Source organism: Pleurodeles waltl, chromosome 1_2 (genome assembly GCF_031143425.1).
Source record: "Pleurodeles waltl isolate 20211129_DDA chromosome 1_2, aPleWal1.hap1.20221129, whole genome shotgun sequence".
Lineage (NCBI taxonomy): Eukaryota > Metazoa > Chordata > Amphibia > Caudata > Salamandridae > Pleurodeles > Pleurodeles waltl.
The window spans coordinates 449529840-449546480 of record NC_090437.1 but is presented as its reverse complement, the minus strand read 5'-3'; the positions used below and the strand labels follow the sequence as shown (position 1 = coordinate 449546480).

The 16641-nt window shown below is 48.9% G+C and overlaps 1 protein-coding gene across 2 annotated transcripts in view; it reads right to left on the bottom strand.

Moving 5' to 3' along the window:
• Positions 1–16641, bottom strand: part of LOC138300865 (RNA exonuclease 1 homolog) — a 1124016-nt gene that overhangs the window by 50919 nt on the left and 1056456 nt on the right. The window lies entirely within an intron of this gene.

The following is a 16641-nucleotide window of genomic DNA, read 5'->3' as shown; positions in this document are numbered from 1 at the left end:
TTGACACCTTTTGCACATATATCTTAGGTTGAGTTTTAGTAGCTTTTATACATATTGAGGCTTTGAACCACCTTCAACAGACAAGGGAAGGGTGTTGTGTAGCCATTTTAGTTATAGCTCCATGCACGTTATTTTATCATACTAGGCCTGCCACTGTGCACTTTAACCTAGATATATTTTATTCAGCTTCATTTATTATTTTTAAAATAGCCACTTTTGCGGTCTTGCTTTATTTCTCTCTATCTAGCGGTTTCTGCCTAGGCCAGCACTACATTCTCAAACAAGACCTTCTTCTTCACTCTGTGCTTCTTTAAAGGCTGCAGTAAGATAGGTTGCCGGTGAACGATGTAAAGGTTTTGGCTCTGACATTCATAGAAACATACACATCCTTGTGTAGGGATTTTTTTTTAGAACATCAGCTGTTTTATTATAAAAACACTTCCTTGTCCCTTACACGTTAGAGGGAGATTCCAGCCAGAGAACCGCAACTGTATGCGGATTGCTGAACGCTTTGCTACAGCTGCTTATGCAGACGTCAGGCCTTTGCTCAGGTATGGGGGATGATGTCTTCCCAGGGGAATCTGAAGGGCAGAATTAGAGCTTAACATGCTGTGCTCTATTATAGCCTTGGTAGGAATTAGTCTATTTACTCTAGTGACAATATGGTAGCGTTATTTAAATTCTTCACGCTCCTCGTCACAATTCTAATCTTGTCATGCTGTATCGTCCTGGTTATTGCAGTACATGCTTTGTTATCTAGAATGCAGTTCCTTCATTAAAACCTTATTGAAACATATACTGCCTCTGTTTGTCATTGTGCATGTGAGACTAATGTAACTGAGAGAAACGGATGAGACCTGAGTGACCACAATTTCCCTGAAAAATTAATTATATCATGCGCTCGGCTGCCTAATCATACCTGCCCTTGGATAGAGATAGGCACTGCTAGTTAGCCGGAGCAAAACCCGGATTGGGGCGACAGGTGTCACCTGTAGTGGGTAAGACAGTCTCCACACCGCAGGCGATTCTGCTGCTCAAAATCCAGTAGTCTCATTAGAATAATGCGAGCCTACGCGACATGGCCTTTCTTATCGTAGTGGATGCTCTGAGGAGAACTGCAATGTGTTCGCAAAGGGATCACAAACACCAATGTTTAAACCCACCAACTCTCAAATGCTTATGTCTTGGAGTGATGGTGCCTGGGCTGGCTTGGGGAGCAGGTGTGTGACAAAAAGCAGTAGGATAACATACTAGATGAGCACAGGGTGGGCCTGTACAACTAAGCTGCAAAATGCAGTGGAAAGCCTAAGTTTCTTAGACGAGGGCATGCACAGGAAAGAAATGACAGAGTATCGGCGCGCTGACGTCAGCTTCTTTTTACAACTTTCCATGCAAGAGGCGCAGAGCCCCAAAAAAACGTACTACTGGGGTTTCAAAACTAGGGCCCTGAAAGGGGAGTCCTAGCCTCTAGAAATCAGTCTGCAGAGTGGAAAGGATGGGTGGGTTGGTAAGGAATCTGCAACTAGATATTGTCTCTCCCAGATTATGCATTACTGAAGATAAGTGACTTGTCCATCTGAAAGGGGTATCTGGAGGACTGAACAGGCAAAGTACCCAGCCCTACGGAACGGACTGTGAAGTACTGGAACTCCGCATGCTAATGCAGTGGTTGGAGCTTTATCTCTGATGGAATGAGCATGCAAACACTCAGGAGGTTGCTTCTTACCCGGTGCATAGCACATTTTGAGTTAGAGATGGTTCTCTTTTGCTCTGCCTGACCTTTCTTAACACCCACATAAACAAAGAGTTGATCATCCACTCAAAACTCTTTGGTATGATCAACGTAGAACCCAAACAAACAAGTTAGTTCCCTTTGGTAACAATTTATCTGCTAGAGACAAGTTCTAGTTGCAGATTCCTTACCTTAGAATTTCCCCAAGCATCAGAGGGGATGTGTAGATTTTTCTTTGAACAGTATCATTCCGCGCCGTCAGGTGGCATCAGTCGGCTCCGCGTCTGTCATTGGCATCATGGTCACCGTGATGACATCACCGACGTATATAGGTGCAATCTCAGCACACTGACATCAGTTTCTTTTCACGACTTTCCACACCAGTAGCGCATAGCTATGAAGAACAATGAAATTGGAGTGTCAGAACTAGGACCCTAAAAATCAGTTCACAGTGCGGGGAGAATGGGCGGGTTGGTAAGGTATCTGCAATTGGAATATGTCTCTACCAGATAAATCGTTACCAAAGGTAAGTAACTTGTTCATCTGAGAGAGACTTCTAGTTGCAGATTCCTTATCTTAGAACACCTACCCAAGCAATACCATCCTTGGCGGTAGGGTGTGAACCAAGATCATACTAGAAAGTCCTGCAGGACCAAATGACCAAAGCAGCAGTCTCTGGGGACCTGACTGTCCAGGCAGTAATGTTTAGTGAACGAGAGCAGGGATGCCCACGTTGCTGCCTGACAGATATCAAGGACCGGAGCTCCACGTGCTAACGTTATGGTGACAGCAGTTGCTCTGGTGGAATGAGCATGCAAGCTCTCAGGGGGTTGCTTCTTCGCCAAAATGTAGCACATTTTGATGCAGAGCACCACCCAACGCAAGATTGTGCACTTCTGCATCGCCTGCCCTTTCTTCACACCCCATATTCTATAAAAAGTTGATCGTCCACCTGGAAATCTTTAGTATGATTTAAGGTAGAATGCCAATGCTCTTTTTAGATCCAGGCGGTGGAGTTTCTCCTCTTCATCAGAAGGATTTGGAGGTGCTAAAAAGTAGTCAAGGTGATGGACTGGCCTACATGAAAAGGCATAACCTTAGGAAGAGAGGAGGCACCACTTTGTCAGGATGGACTGATAAAAATGGTGGCTTGGAAGAAACAGCTTGAAGTTCGCTTGCTCACTCTGTCAGCAGAGATCACAGCAATCATGAAAGCAGTTTTTAATGTGAGGAGCTGCAAAGGACAATTGTGAAGTGGCTCAAACAGGGGAACTCATAAGGTACGTAAGGACCAGGTTTAAGTCCCAGTGGGGCATAATGAACTGGTTGGAGAAAACAAATGAGTGAGTCCCTTTAGGAATCTCCCAACAATTAAAGATTTGAATAAGGAAGACTGGTCTGGAAATCTGCGAAAGGCCGAGATGGCAGATAAATAGCCTTTAAGGGTGCCTAAAGCAGAGCCCTGTTGGGCAAGAGAAAATATGAACAGTGTAGGAAAGAACTATTTTTTGCATGGTTACCTCCACATTTTGACTGCTATTGGTGTGCTTAGACTCTCTGTCTTCACTGGGATCCAGCTAACCAGGACTTCAGTGATTCTGCTCTTTTCCTCCAAATTTGGTTATCTAGGACCTTTGTGCACTCCACAATTGGCATACTGGTGTCCCCGTATAAGTCCCTAGTATATGGAACTTAGGTACCCAGGGCATTGGGACACCAGTGGTCCCCCATGGGCTGCAGCATGTATTATGCCAGTCAAGGGTGCCCATGGAAATGTGTTGCAGGCCTGCCACTGCAGCCTGCGTAAAAAGGTGCATACACCCTTTCACTACAAGTCACTAAGTCACCCCATGGTACGCCCATCCTTGTGGTACGCCCTTCCAGCCCAAAGGGTAGGGTGTAGGTCCCTGTGTGTGAGGGCACCCCTGCATGAGCACAGGTGCACCTACTAACTCCGTTTCCATTGCACTGGACTTTGTAATTGCATGGAAGCCATTTTACCTGTGTACTAGACACAGGTCACCTCCTGTGTCCAGCTACATAATGGTAACTCCGAACCTGGGCATGTTTAGTACCAAACATGTCGGTCATACCCCATTACTAATGCCAGCATTGGTTGTATGATTCCATGCACTCTGGGGGCTCCTTAGAGGACCCCCCCCCCCAAGTATTGCTCCTTCCAGTCTTCCAGTGTTTTGCAGTCAACCTACACTGCTGCAGCCTTTCAGACAGGTTTCTGCCCTCCTGCTGCTTGACCAGCTCCGGCAGGGGAAGGCAGAACAAGGGATTCCTATGGGAGAGGGAGGCAACACTCTCTCCCTTTGGAAATAGATGTTACATGGCTTAGGAGGGGTGGCCTTCCCAAGTGACCGGTTTGCTTTGAAGGGCACATTTGGTGCTCTCCTTGCATAAACCAGTTTGCAGCAGGTCACGGACCCAAGGTCCCTGCTCTTGTGACAAACTGGACAAAAGGGAAGGGGAGTGTGAGAAAAAGAGAGAGAGAGAGAGAGAAAATATATATATATATATATATATATATATATATTCATACAGTTTATATGTACCTCCGGTTAGGGGGGGCTTTCTATAAGTAATTTTGGTAACACTGTGTGGTTCTTTCATGTGTGATAAGTTGCTGTGCGACTATTATGGTATTATAGACTTTGCATGTCTCCTATATAAGTCTTGGCTGCTCACCCACAGCTACCTCTAGAGAGCCCTGGCTTGCTTGACACTGTCTTTATTTACTAATAGTACTAATAGTGACTGTCCAGTACACGGGTAAAATGGCTTGCCCACACTTATGAAGACTAGTGCAATGGATCTGGAGTTCGCAGGGACAACTCTGCTCATGCAGGGGTGCCCTCACACACGGTACCTGCACCCTGCCCTCTGGGCTAGGAGGGCCTACCATAGGGGTGACTTACAGTGACCTAGTGCAGTGACCTGTGGTGAAAGGGTGCATGCACCTTTTCACGCAGGCTGCAATGGCAGGCCTGCAGACATTTTGCATGGGCTCTCACGGGAGACACAATACATGCTGGAGCCCATGGGGAACCCCTGCTGCCCCAATGCCCTTGGTACCCAAGTACCATATCGTAGAAACATATATGGGGGCACTAGAATGCGAAGTCTGTCGTATACAAAGTCCTAAGCAACCTAATTTAGAGGGAGAGAGGAAAATCATTGGGGTCCTGGTTAGCAGGATCCCAGTGAAAACAGTCCACGCATACAGATAGCAGGCAAACAGTGGGGGTAACCATGCAAAAAAGAGGGTACTTTCCTACATCCTCTCCCAAAGGGCAATAACACTAACCTTGCCCAGTTGTAGCAAAGTATCATCTTTCCTGGCATGTTACCCCCATGTTTACCTGTATGTCAGTATGCTTTTGCCTGTCAGGACCCCAGTGCTCACAGTTTGGGGCCAAATGTGTGTGCTGTGGATAGTGCTTAACTGTGTCACTGAGGCTCTGCTAATCAGAGCTTCAGTGCTTATACTCTCTGCTTTTAATTTTGTCACTATAGGCTAGTGACTTCATTTACAATTTCAATTGGCACACTGGACCCCCATTTTAAGTCCCTAGTATACGGTACCTAGGTACCCAGGGCATTGGGGTTCCAGGAGATCATTATGGGATGCAGCATTTCTTTTGCCACCCATAGGGAGCTCAGACAAACCTTTACACAGGACTGCCACTGCAGCCTGAGTGAAATAACACATACTTTATTTCACAGCCATTTTCACTGCACTTAAGTAACTTATAAGTCACCTATATGTCTAACCTTCACTTGCTGAAGGTTGGGCGCAAAGTTACTAGGTGTGAGGGCACCCTTGCACTAGCAAAGGTGCCCCCATATAGTCCAGGGCCAATTACCCAGACTTTGAGAGTGTGGGGACGCTATTATACACGTGCACTACATCTAGGTCAATACCTATATATAGCTTCACAATGCTAACCCCGAATATGGCCATGTAAGGTGTCTAAGATCATGGAATTGTCCCCTCCATTCCAAATCTGGTATTGGGGAGCCAATTCCATGCATCCTAGGGGCTCCACCGTGGACACACAGTACTGCCAAACAAGCTATCGGAGGCTTGCACTGCAGCTACAGCCACCTCACAGGCAGGATTCTGCCCTCCTGTCCTGCTCTGGCGCAAAACCGGACAAAGGACAGAGGAGTGACCACTCCCCTGTACATCACCACCCCAGGGGTGGTGCCTAGAGCTCCTCCAGTGTGTCTCAGACTTCAGCCATCTTGTTTTCCATGGTGTGGGGACACTCTGGAGGCCTCTGAGTGGCCACTGCCAGCAGGTGACTTTAGAGATCCCTCCTGATAGGTCCATACCTGATAAGGTAGCCAATCCCCCTCTCAGGGCTATTTAGAGTCTCTCCTGTAGGTTTCTCTTCAGATTCTACGTGCAAGTTTCCAGTAGGAAACTCTGCAAATACTACTTTATCCTCTGACCTCGGATCGACCGCAGACTGCTCCAGCAACCGCTGTAACAGCAACAAAGTATCCAGAAGGGCTACTTTTCCTCTGCAACTTCAGCTCCAGCCAGCAACTACAACAGTTTCCATGGTGTGCATGCTCTGGGGACACTGTCTTCACCCTGCACCAGAAAGACCGAAGAAATCTCCCGTGGAGGGACGGAGTCACTTCCCTGCTCCAGCAGGCACCTTCTAAGACGACAACCGGTTCTCTTGGACTCCTCTCCTGGCGACAAGCGTGCTCCTTGGAACACAGGTGGTGGACCCATTCGACACAGACTAAGGTCCTGCTGTCCCAATTTGGAGGAGGTAAGAGCTTGCCTTCCCAGAGTATGACAGTACCCCTGTGCACCGCATCTTCTTCACCTCCTGAGGCCTCTGTGCACTATTTGCAAACTTCCTTGGTGCACAGACTGGCTCAGGTCCCCAGCACTCTATCCTGCGATGCTCAACTCGCTGAGTTGACCTACGGCAGCGTGATACCTTCCTTTGTAGTGCTGCACTAACCACATTTTGCACCTACTTTTTCCCTGTATCCTGGGACTTCCGTGGGTGCTGTCTGGTCGACTGAGAGTTCTCTGAAGTGCTGAGACCCCCCTCTTCCTCCTCACACAGAGTTGAGGCCCCAAGGTCCCTCCTGGGTACAGACAACGCCACTTTGACAAAAAAGCAACTTTGCTGGAACCAAGGCTTGTTGGATGAATCCAGTGCCAAAATTCTCCTGCATCCAAAATCTCTTAGTGAGACATCCATTGCATCATGCAGGAACCCGCTGACATCTTCCTTGGGTGCATTTCTGCAGTCTTAGTCAAACCGGGGAATCTTCTTTTGCACCCTCTTCTAGGTTGGCAGGGGCTCCTGTCCTTCCTGGAACTTCTTCCGACTTAGTCTCCTTCCTTTGCAGGTCTTCAGGTCCAGGAATCCACCATTTATTGTTTGCAGTCTTGCTTGGTTCTTGCAATAACTCATCATGACTTGTAGTGTGTCCTAAGGAAACTTGCAGTACTTTACTCCTGCTTTTCTGGGCTCTGGGGTGGGGTATTTTGCTTACCTTTGCTGTATTCTTACTCTTCCAGTGATTCTCTACACAGTACACTTGTCTAGGGGGGAATTTGTGATTCGCATTCCACTTTTAGTACATGGTTTGTGTTGCCCCTAGACCTATTTTATCCCATTGCATTATATAGCATTTCCTATTGTTTGCACTATCCTACGTCTAATTACTTACCTTATTTTGGTGTCTAGTGTATATATTGTGTATAATACTCACCTCCAGAAGGAGTATTGCCTCTAAGATATTTTTGGCCTTGTGTCACCCAAATAAACGACCTTTATTTTTGGTAACACTGAGTATTGTCTTTACTTGTGTATAAGTACTGTGTAACTATAAGTGGTATTACGTGAGCTTTGTATATCTCCTAGTTCAGCCTAAGCTGCTCTGCTATAGCCACCTCTAGCAGCCTAAGCTGCTAGAACACTACTACATTTCACTAATAAGGGATAACTGGACCTGGTGTAAGGTATAAGTACCCAAGGTAACCACTACAAACCAGGCAAGCCTCCTACACCAGTTGAGTCTTCATTGTCTAAGTGAAAATTTCTGGAGTGTCCGTCTGCATTGGAGTGGTTACTTCCAGCGCTACGTCCCACTGTATTGTCCAATCCCTGTATGGATATGGACCACCTCAACAATTTGGGGTTTTCTCCTTTCATTTGCTTGAGCCATAAGAGGGGCATGTGGTCTGAACAAGGCAGTGAGTGCCAAACAAGTATGGCCTCAGCTTCTTCAAGGCCCAGACCACAGCAAAGGCGTCCTTATCCATGGCTGACCAATGCTTTTCCCTGGGGGTCAACCTTCTACCAAAGAAGGTTACAGGTTGGTCCTGGCCCTCATAAATAATACAGCCCCTGTCCATACCTCAGAAGCATCTGTCTGTAAAATAAATAGCTTGGAGAAATCAGGGATTCATTGCATAGAAGCAGAGCACATGGCCCGTTTGAGGTAATCAAAAGCTTTTTGGCAGCTAGCTGTCCACAAAACTTTCTTGGGCTTCCTTTTGGATGTGTGATCATTTAAGGGGGCTACAATGGAGCCATACTTCTTAATGAACCTCCTATAGTACCCAGTGAGGCCTAGGAAGGCTCTGACTTGGGTCTGACTGGCAGGGGCAGTCCAATCCAGAATTGCCTGGATTTTTCTCTGTAGTGGTTTAATCTGTCCTACACCTACCATGTGGCCCAGATAAACCACTTTACCCTGCCCCATTCGGCATTTTGAAGCCTTGACAGTGAGGCCTACTCTTTGTAGACCCTCCAGTATATACCCAAGGTGGACCAGGTGATCCTCCCAGGTGAAGCTAAAGACAGCTATATCGTCTAGATAAGCTGCACGGAAGCTTTCCAGGCCCTGGATAACTTTGTTCACCAATCTCTGGAATGTGGCAGGTGCATCAAAGGGCATCACTGTAAAGTGATAGTGCCCACTAGGATTGGAGAATGCTGTTTTTGGTTTGGCATCCTCCGATAACTTGATCTGCCACTAGCCAGCAGTCAGACCACAGGTGCACAGATACTTGGCAGTAGCCAGTGTATCTATTAGCTCATCTTCCCTAGGGATAGTATGAGCATCTGTTTTTGTTACACTATTGAGACCTCTGTAGTCTACATAGAACCTCATCTCTTTTATGCCATTTTGAGAGTGAGGTTTTGGGAGAAGAACTACATGACTAGCCCAAGGGCTTTCTGAAGGCTCAATAACTCGAAGGTCCTGCATCTTTTGAACCTCAGCTTTGATGCACTCCCTGACATGATCAGACTTGCCTATAAATTGTACTTTTGGGAGGCTGTCACCTGTGTCTACGGTGTTTCACACAATGCAGTGTCTTTCTGTTGCTCAGAGAGGCAGTCAGCAAGTACAACCCCATCACTGAGCCATCTACTGTATTGTGGGATAAGATGCCAGGGAGAGGGTCACTCTTCTTCCTGACCTTCCTCAATTGCATTGAGCAAAGTCATGTCAGCTCTGTCATAATAGGGTGTCAGGCGGTTCACATGATGCACCCTATGGGGTCTTCTAGGAGTGCCTAGATCAACCAGATAGCTGACCTCACCATTTCTCTCCAAAATAGTGTGTGGGCCACTCCACTTGGCCTGGAGTGCCCTGGGAACCACAGGCTCCAGGGCCCATACTTTCTCCCCAGGCTGATAAACAGTCAGCACAGCCTTCTGGTCATGCCACTGCTTCTGCAGTTCTTGGCTAGCCTGAAGATTGTTTGATGTTCTCTTCATGTATTCGGCCATTCTAGATCTGAGGGCCAATACATAATCCACAATGTCCTGTTTTGGGGGCTTGAGAGATTGCTCCCAGACGTCTTTCACAAGTGCAAGTGGACCCCTAACAGGGTGCCCAAACAGATGTTCAAAGGGATGTAGCGCACTTCCTTTTGAGGAACCTTCCTATAGGTAAAAAGGAGGGAAGGTAACAGGACATCCCACCAGCTTCTGAGTTTTTCCGAGACTCCCATTATCATGCCTTTGAGAGTTTTATTGAACCTTTCAATTAACCCATTTGTTTGAGGATGGTAAGGTGTGGGGAATGTATAAGCGACACCACACTCCTTCCACATGGCTCTAAGGTAAGCAGACATGAAGTGTGCACCTCTACCTGATACCACTTCTTTAGGAAAACCAGCCTTGAGAAAATTCCCAGGAGGGCCTTGGCCACTGCAGGCGCTGTAGTGGTCCTAAGAGGAATGGCCTCTGGATACCTGGTGGCATGGTCCACCACCACCAGTATAAATCTGTTCCTACAGGTTGTTGGAGGGTCTAGGGGACCAACAATATCCACCCCAACCCTCTCAAAGGGTACCTCAATCACTGGTAGTGGAATTAAGGGGGCCTCCGGGATGCCACCTGTGGTTGACACAGGAGCGACAAAACACGTTGATGTCTTCTGACATGTGGGGCCAGCAAGGGGTTTGCCACGTGCTAGGGTTAACAGGAACTCCCTAAATGTTAGAGGGATGACCAATCTCCTGGTGGCATCAGGTTTAGGGTCCCTTGTTTCTCAATATAGGAGGCTGCTCTCCCAGTATATCCTATGGGTACCATTGATATCCCCTGCCTCTTGTGCTGCAGCTTGTAGACTTAAGCTTTTCAGTTTGGGACAGATTTTCAATTCCATACTGAGTTCCTCCCAGGTGGGCCCCCATCCACCCAAGAGCTGTGTCAGCTTTGAGCTTCTCTGGTGTAGCTTACACCCAAGGAGTAGATTTCTCTCCCTCAGGAGTAGAATCCTCACTGGAAGCTTGAGCACAGTAATTTTGTTTACCCTGCCTACCTTTCTGTTTTGGAGCCTCCTGGGCCATTGTTCCAGAACTTCATGCTCCCTTGTCTTTTTGGCCTGTGCTCTTGTCAGGGCAAAGATATGCCCCGGGATGCCCCCACATTGCTGCATGGGCCCCAGGCTCTACTTCAGCCCAAGCTGAAGTCTCCAAGTCATAGGGCCAGTAACCCCCCCAAGCTAAAGTCAATAACTGCCATGGGGTGGCACGCAGTTTTATTGTGAGCATCAGTCACTTGGTACGTGTGACAAAGAAGGTGTTGTTCAGTTTTTCAGTCATCATAGTCACACTGGTACCTGTGTTCCTGTAGGCCTCTGCCTCAACACGATTTATTAAGGGATTCTGCCTGTACTTACTCATAATAGGGGACAGGCAGCTAAGGTGGCAAGGTCAATGCCACCATCCAAGACCAACACAGCTGGCGCCATTATCTGGGATAGAGGTGGTGACATCCTCGGCGCCATGCTATTACCATCCAAAATGTGCTTCTGGTAAAAAGGGAGCCTTCTTATACGGTGCCGGCAACCCCACCGTAAAAGTCAACAGACCCGTGGGACCATCAGGTGCACCAGAGGGGAAAATTGCCCTATTAAAAATGCTAAACATAGCATTCACAATCACCGACGGAACACTCCCGGAGTCGAATGGCAGGATTGGTAGGATACTCTTGTTACCCTTGCGGTGGCTGGGCTGGATCTGGTGCCCGAGGCCTACACTCCTGACCTTGGGAAGGTGCAGGCGAAAAGTGAGCCGTTTGACTTGCAGGCGACTCTGAGATTTTAATCAAAGTCTGTCCTGGAGATGCCCCAGGTAACTGGTTGGGGTGTCACAGTGGGGCTGACTTCCCAAGTCGTGCAGCGCAATGACCTCGAAGTTGGAGATCCCGACCGATCTCTGGATGAGCGGCGTCATGATATGTTGTCAACGTCGCTTCTTGTGAGACTTTGATGACCTGTGCGACGAAGTGTCCAGAGTCCTCAATCTTCGCCGAACTCTTTTCTCTTTCTTAGTCTTTGATTGAAACCGCTTTGCCTCCCTCTCTTTTAGAGCCTTCGGGTTCATGCAAGGCAGGACAAGTAACCTTCCCCGTTGTGATCCGAGCTAAAACACCAGAGGCAATTCTTGTGCGGATCCGTCACCAACATATGACCCCTGCATTCACTATAAGGTTGGAACCCGGATATCTTCAGTGGAGCCGTAGTAGCGCTACAAAATAATTCCCTTGATACAGCAGAGATACAATGGATAGGTAGAAAAAGGTTCGTGCCGAAGATCTGGAAAAAAAGGGAACCGACATCAGCATGCCGGCAAGGACTTCTCATGGCTCCAATGACATCAGACGGAGTCACGTGTGGAGCCGTGTAATTGTGACATCCTCGTCAAAGTGGAGAGCTAGGAAACATTTCCGTTGAAGGCTGGCGCAATGGGAGAATTCATAAAGTGAGGAGTCCACAGGTAGTTGTATTGATTAGAAAAGAGGGTACTTTCCTACAGCAGCCCCATCCCAGGAATGACGCATCTGTCACCACTGTAAGATCTGGGTGGGGGAATGACGCATCTGACACCACTGTAAGATCCGGGTGGGGAAAGGGGAAGGATGTGCTGTTGACCCAATCACAATTCGAAAGCCACCACTGCACATCTTGCGCAGTTCCCTCTGAGATCTGGACTATATCAGAGAGTTTTCCCTGATGCTGCAACCACTGGAACTTTAGGTCCCACTGCAGAGCCCGCGTATGCCATCTGGCACATGTCACCAGCAGGATGCAGGAGGCCATGAGGACCAGCAGCCTCAGTCATTCTCACCGAAATCGAGGATAGAGGCTGAAATATCGGGATTGTAGCCTGAATATCCTGGAGCCGCTTTTTGGGAGGATAAGCCTGAAACCGCACTGTGTGCGGAACAGCTTCAATAAAGGAGAGCGTCTGAGAAGGAGTCAGGTGTGACTTTGGCATGTTTATAGTGAACACCAGCAAGTGCAGAATGCTCGCCGCAGTCTAAAGGTGGGAGACTACCATCTGGGGTGTGCTCGCCTTCAATAGCCAGTTGTCGAGGTAGGGGAAGGCTGAAACTCATAACCTTCGCAGATGAGCTGCAACCATCGCCATCACTTTTGCGAACACCGAGGAACGCTGGTAACGCCTAAGTGGAGCATGGTAATCTGAAAGTGCTTGTGGCCTACCACGAATCGCAAGTAGCGTCTGTGGGCAGGCAGGACGGGTATATGGAAGTAAGAGTCCTGCAAATCCAACGCTACCATACACTATCCAGGGTCCAAGGGAGACAGGACCTGAGCCAGGGGGACCATTTTCAACTTCTCCTTCCTGAGGAAGAGATTAAGGGCCTGGAGGTCTAGAATAGGGCGGAGGCTTTTGGCTTTCTTCAGCACCAGAAAGTAGCGGGAATAAAAACCACAACCTACTTCTGGTGTAGGAAGGCTCCCTTGGCCAAGAGAATGGCGACTTCCTTAAGGAGAAGTGCTAAATGATCCTCCAAAAAACGGTAGTAAGACAGTGGAATGGTCAGAGGTTTAGTCTTGAAGGGGAAGGAGTAGCCCCTTCTGACTATTTGCAAAACCTACCTGTCCATCGTGATGGCTTCCCAGTGAGGCAGGTGATGGCAGATCCTGCCTCCCACTGGTCCAGGATGCGGTGACTGACTAGGAGGGTTTGGAGGCTGCAGCAGGGGTGGACTGGACAGACCTCTGGCTCCCTCACCCATGAGCCCTTGGGATCCAGAGTCCATGGGCAGGCAGCGGCTAAGTAGCATGCACAGCTCGTGGCTGGTAGGGAAAGGACGCATGAGAGAAGCCCCTTCCGTGGCCACGAAAGCGGTGAAAAGCGGACTGTGCTGGGCGAGGGGCTGCAGCGAGGCCAAGGGACCAACCCTTAGGCCAGGACTTCTAAAACGCTCGAGTGCAGTCCGCTTTGTCTCTATAGAGACGGGAGCCATCGAAGGACATGTCCATAAGAGATTGTTGGACATCCCCAGAAAAGCCAGATGTCCTCAACCAGGCATGGCACCGTAAGGCCACTGTCGACCTAATCGATCTACCTGGTGTCAGTCATGTCCAGCCCACAACGGATCATGAACTTGCCCGCATCCCTCCCATCAGCAACTGCTTGGGAGATGATGGCCCGGACCTCCTCCTGGACCTCCTCCAACACCTGCATGACCGTATCCCATACGGAATGGGTGTAGCGGCCCACGAGGCATGTGGTGTTCATGGACTGCAATGCCAGACTGGAGGAAGAAAACATTTTCTTCCCAAGCTGATTTAGTCTTTTTGATTCCCTATTCTGGGGGTGCAGATGGGAATGTGCCAGAAGATGAGGAAGCCTGCATGACAAGGCTCTTGGGCATAGAGTGTCCGGAAAGTTATTTAGGGTCCTTCGGTGCAGGCCGATGGCGGGCGATTGTCCTAGTCACCCTGTGCTGGGTTTGGACCAGGTACCCACAAGGACATCCGTGAGGGCTTCACTGAATGGTAAAAAGTGTTTCAAAGTGGAAGCCCCAGGCCGAAGCACCTCAGTCAGGAGGTTAGCCCTGACCGCCATAGAAGGACGCTCGAGGGCGAGGACCTCAGCTGCCCTACAGATCACCATTGAATTGGATGCTCACTCCACCGTAGCCACGGTAGGGGGAAAAAAGCATGCCAGCATCTGGAGAAGTATGTAGACCACTAGCCTCGCCCAATTTCAGTGCCCAGTCCATTTCAGGGTTGTCAAGCTGGTATTCCAGAGGGTCCAACGGCCTCTCCAAACCTTCCCTGTATTCATACCCATAGTAAAAAGGGTCAGAATCCAACCTGGGGTGAGAAGACCCCATCTAAATTTGATACAGTGTCGAGCGACTCCGTTCCAGCTCCAGGTCGTCGGGGATCCGGATTGGGTCGATGTCGATAGTGCACCCACCCGGTCCCACTGGCATGACCACCATCGGCACGGATCCAATAATGGATCTGGAGCGGCCCTCAGTAGCCGGAGCCAAAGCCGCCAGCATGGAACCCAAGGGACCCCCCATCTGAAACCCCCAGGCCTCAAGGCGCCGGAGGGGGCTTGGTCTGCCCAAAGATGAGGCACATGGCCTCATAAAACTTCAATTGGGCAGGGATGGCTCTGCATCCCAGAAACTCGGGGTGGAGCAGAGGCAACCCAGAGGTAGGCTCCACGGACGGAGGCCTAGAGCATGAATGATCTTCCCACATCGCACTGGCTGAGTGATGGGGTGAAGTCAAAAAACTTTTCACTTTCTTCGACTTCTTTTTATGACCCAAGTGTCCAGAAGATTTGTAATGGGACAACGAGAAGTAGTGATGACTACGCAAGCGGTCTTGTGACCTTCCTTTCATCCGAGACCAGGACTGATGCGTAGTTGAGCGCCTTGTAGCCATGAGATTTAGGGACCAATCCCTCGAACTCTTTGGGTACATGGCCCAGCACTCGGAGCACGACTTCTGGTTGTGGTCGTGCTCCACACACCACAAGCACACGATGTGCAGATCCATCACCAACATCATTCGGTGACAGGAGTCGCACGGTTTGGACCTGGTCTTCCGTAATATTTATTGCTGCACCAAAAAGTTAAAAATGAAAAAAAATAATAATAATAATAATCAAAGTTAGTCAAAAAATTACTACAGGTAGCTCTTCTCAGGATCTGCGAGTGCCGCTGAAAGAAAAGAACTGACGTTAGTGCGCTGTCTGCAGCTCACTAACTGTGGACAGATGTGAAAGCCACAAGGAAGGCTGTTTTCAAAGTGAGAAGCCTGACTGGGCAATTGTGGAGAGGCTCAAAAGGAGCTCTCCTCAGGAAGGTCAGTACCCTCTTTTTGGCATGGTTACCACCACTTTTTTCCTGTTTATCAGTGTGCTTAGACGGTTTTCACTGGGATCCTCCTAATCAGGACCCCAGTGATTGTGCTCTCTCCCTCCAAATTTGGTTACCTTTGTGTACTCCACAATTGGTATACTGGCATCCACATATAAGTCCCTAGTATATGGTACTTAGGTAATCATGGCATTGGGACACCAGGGGTTCCTCACGGGCTGCAGCATATATTATGCCACCCATGCAAAATGTGTCTGCAGGCCTGCCATTGCCTCTGAACTCCAATTCCATTGCACTGGAATTCGTAAGTGCAAAGAAGCCATTTTACCCATGTACTGGACGCAGGTCATCACCCCTGTTCAGTTACATAATGGTAACTCTGAACCTGGGCATGTTTGCTATCAAACAAGTCAGAATCATTTCCCAATACTGATTCCAGTATGGGTGGAATGATTCCATGCACTCAAGAGGTTCCTTACAGGATCCCACAGTTCTGCTCTTAGTATTCCATAGTCTGAGCAGCCCGCGCTGCTGCAGCCCCCAGACAAGAGTTTCCGCTCCTGCTGCTCGACCAGCTCGAGCAGGGGACAGCAAAACAAAGGATTTCCTGTACGAGAGGGGTGCAATTTCATCTCCTTTGGAAATAGGTGTTCCTGGGCTGGAGAAGGGTAGCCTCCTCACACCACCGGCCTGCTTTGAAGGGCACATTTGATGCCCTCCTTACATAATCCGGTTTGTACCAGTCCACGGACCACTGGTCCCTGCTCTGGTGTGAAAGACAAAGGAAAGGGGAGTATCGACTCCCCTGTCCAGCTCTACCCCTAAGGTGGTGCCTAGAGCTCCTCCAGTTAGACACCTTTTTCTGCCATCTTGAAACCAAGATAGGCAGAGGCCTCTGGGAGCATTCAAGTGGGTAGGCAGGTAGCTGACGTCGGAGACACCTCGAAATAGGTGGTCACTCCAGAGAGTGACCAAACCCCCTTTTGGGGTTATTTAGGGACACCCTTGAGGTTGGATCCCCAGATTTGTTGTGTAAGACTCCAACTGGACCTCCCTGGAAAGACATCTGCTCCTGGCCTCCGGAACTGCTGCTGGGCTGCACAGGAACCGAACAAGACTGCACCGCCTGAAAACAGTTCTCCTTGCAACATAGTTTCCACAGCTTCTGTCAGCATTTTGCAACATGTCCACGGCTGTGCATCCTCTGGGGTCGGCAAGGCCTCAGCTGCACCAAGAAGCAATCTT